Source organism: Solanum stenotomum, chromosome 3 (assembly GCF_019186545.1).
Source record: "Solanum stenotomum isolate F172 chromosome 3, ASM1918654v1, whole genome shotgun sequence".
Taxonomy (NCBI): Eukaryota; Viridiplantae; Streptophyta; class Magnoliopsida; order Solanales; family Solanaceae; genus Solanum; species Solanum stenotomum.
Genome location: NC_064284.1, coordinates 12,607,144 through 12,610,270, shown reverse-complemented (window position 1 = coordinate 12,610,270; position 3,127 = coordinate 12,607,144). Strand labels below are relative to the sequence as shown.

At 52.7% G+C, this 3,127-nt stretch overlaps 1 protein-coding gene across 2 annotated transcripts in view; it reads left to right on the top strand.

The window, feature by feature from the left end:
• The window catches only part of LOC125858234 (proteinase inhibitor type-2-like), a 219,950-nt gene that overhangs the window by 171,657 nt on the left and 45,166 nt on the right, over positions 1-3,127 (top strand). The gene's annotated exons all lie outside the window — the stretch shown is intronic.

The following is a 3,127-nucleotide window of genomic DNA, read 5'->3' as shown; positions in this document are numbered from 1 at the left end:
TAACGTCTAGTAGAGTCCTGCGGATCGGTGCGGAGACGTCCGTAACTTATCTTCGGGAGGCTACAGGATGTCCTTAGGAAAATTTCCTCTTTTGTTTCGCTTTCGTGCATCGTGTGTCTTATTGGTTTCTGGAAATCTCACTTGTTTCACTCTTTCGCAGGATGGCTCGCTCGCGAGGTGGCGCGGCCAGGGGTGGCGCACCCGGGTCTGCAGGCAGAGCCTCAGCTTGGGGTAGACGCCGACCCCGAGGTCGAGGCAGGGCCGTAGCACCAGCCCGAGATAGGGAGGAGGAGCCTCAGGCAGCATATGTACCTCCATAGCCGGTGGGGCCGGGGCCAGCCCAGCCACCACCTGCACCAGCTGCAGCTGCAGCTCCTGATCTTCATGCTCTGCTGACTCAGATACTAGCAGTTATTGGGGAGATGCGACAGGCACCAGCCCCAGCACCAGTCCCAGCAGCACCAGCTCTAGCGCCGCAGGGTCAGCCTGCTGCAGCGGCACCAGAGGTTCAACCGCCACCAGTTCATGTGGCGGTCGTGTCAGACTTAAAGGACGGGGAGTTGCAACTGCGCGAGCAGAAGATGCTCGGGGTATTCCAGAGGTTGGCACCGCCGATATTCTCAGGGGCGATGGGGGAGGATGCCTACGAGTTTCAGTTCACTTGTCAGGAGCAGCTACAGTCATTAGGCCTCTTGGAGTCGAGAGGAGCCGATTTCACTGCTCATCAGTTTCGTGGGCCGGCCAAGCAGTGGTGGCGCTCGTATCGAGAGTCCAGGCCAGTTGGATCGCCTCCTGTATCTTAGAGTGAGTTCTCAGAGGCTTTCTTAGCCCGGTTCATGCCACGGAGCGTCAGAGATAGGCTTCGTGATCAGTTCTCCAGATTAGAGCAGGGCCCTATGACCGTCTCAGAGTACGAGACGAGATTCCATGAGTTGTCTCGACATACTACCATGATCCTACCCACGAAGGAGGAGAGAGTTCGTTGTTTTGTATGTGGGTTGCGGTACCGTCTGAGGGTCGACACAGAACATTTAGTTTCTGCCGGCCGTTCATTTCTTGATGTAGTTGACTATGCCCGATCCATGGAGCATATTCATCGCGAGGCCCAAGGGGGCAGCGATAAGAGGGCACGCTACCAGGGCAGCTACAGCAGGTCCCAGACTAGAGGGAGAGACTCCTATGATAGGCCCCGCCAGAGGTTCCAGCAGGGTCAGTCCAGTCGTCCTGTTCAGGCGGCATTACCTGCTTCTGAGGGAGGCCAGTATCACCAGGGTGGTCCTAGTACGGGCCAAAGTTCGAGGGGATCGGATTCCCTCCCTTCTTACCGCAGTCGGGTTACTTCAGGGCGTTCATCTTCGGGGTGTTTTGATTGCGGTGCTCTTAACCATTGGTCTAGAGAGTGCCCCCGGCGAGGGCGAGGAGCGATTGTACCAGCTCCCCTTACACCTAGATAGTTTCAGCAGTGCCCCCTCTAGTTAGAGTTGGTGGTCAGGGCCAGGGTCGTCGGGACAGCCGACAGGGTACCAGAGGCGGAGTTCGGGGAGGCAGGTTAGGTGGTAGATCAGATGCATCGGGCAGGGGTGCTCAGGGCCATTTCTACGCAGCCCCGACGAGGGCGACGGCTTAGGCATCTGACGATGTTATCACAGGTATGCTTTTATTATGCCATCAGCCTGCTACAGTATTATTTGATCCCGGGTCCACATTCTCGTATGTATCTGTTTATTTTGCTCCCCGATTGGGTTTGAGGTCTGAGTCTTTGGCAGAGCCAGTTCATGTTTCGACCCTGGTGGGTGAGTCCTTAGTAGTGGATCAGATATTGCGATCTTGCTTAGTGACTGTCCAGAGTTGTGATACTAGAGTTGATCTTATCCTGCTAGATATGGTTGATTTTGATGTGATTTTGGCCATGGACTGGTTATCCCCCTACCATGCGGTCTTGGATTGCGATGCCAAAGACTGTTACTTTAGCCATGCCTGACATTTCCTAGTGTTGTGGCAGGGTGCTTATAGTCACACACCGACAGAGATCATCTCTTTTAAGTGGGCTAGACGATTGGTTGCTTCTGGGTGTTTAGCTTATTTGGCTTATGTGCGAGATGTGAGTAGGGAGGGCTCTTCAGTTGACTCAGTTCCTGTGGTTAGGGAGTTTGCAGATGTGTTCCCTACAGACCTACCTGGCCTACCTCCAGATCGTGACATTGATTTTGCCATAGATTTGGAGCCCGACACCCGTCCTATTTCTATTCCGCCTTATCGGATGGCTCCTGCAGAGCTCAGGGAGCTCAGTGTTCAGTTAGAGGATTTCTTAGGTAAGGGATTTATCCGTCCAAGTGTGTCGCATTGGGGTGCTCCTGTTCTGTTTGTGAAGAAGAAGGATGGGACTATGAGGATGTGTATTAACTACAGGCAGCTGAACAAGGTGACGGTAAAGAACCGTTACCCCATGCCTCGTATTGATGATTTGTTTGATCAGCTTCAGGGTGCCGTCGTGTTTTCTAAGATTGATTTGAGGTCCGGTACCATCAACTGAGGATTAGGGCAGCAGACATCCCTAAGACTGCATTTAGGACCCGTTATGGCTATTATGAATTCTTGGTGATGTCGTTTGGGTTGACTAATGCCCCTGCTGCCTTCATGGACTTGATGACACGTGTGTTCAGGCCATACCTTGATTTATTTGTCATCATCTTCATTGATGACATACTGGTATACTCGCGGAGCCGGAGTGAGCATGAGCAGCATTTGAGGATAGTGCTCCAGACTTTATGAGATCATCGGCTTTATGCCAAGTTCTCAAAGTGCGAATTTTGGCTTGAGTCTGTAGCCTTCTTGGGGCACGTGGTGTCCAAGGAGGGTATTAGGGTTTATCCAGCGAAGCTTGAGGCTATTCGTGATTGGCACAGGCCCACTTCTGTTACTGAGGTTCGTAGCTTCGTCGGGTTAGCGAGTTACTACAGACGCTTTGTTGAGGGTTTTTCTACTATTGCAGCCCCGTTGACTCGATTGACTCGTGTTGATGTTCCTTTTGTTTGGTCAGAGGAGTGTGAGGCGAGCTTTTTGAGGCTCAAGGAGTTATTGACCACTGCTCCTATATTGACTCTTCCAGTTGAGGGCGAGGGCTTCA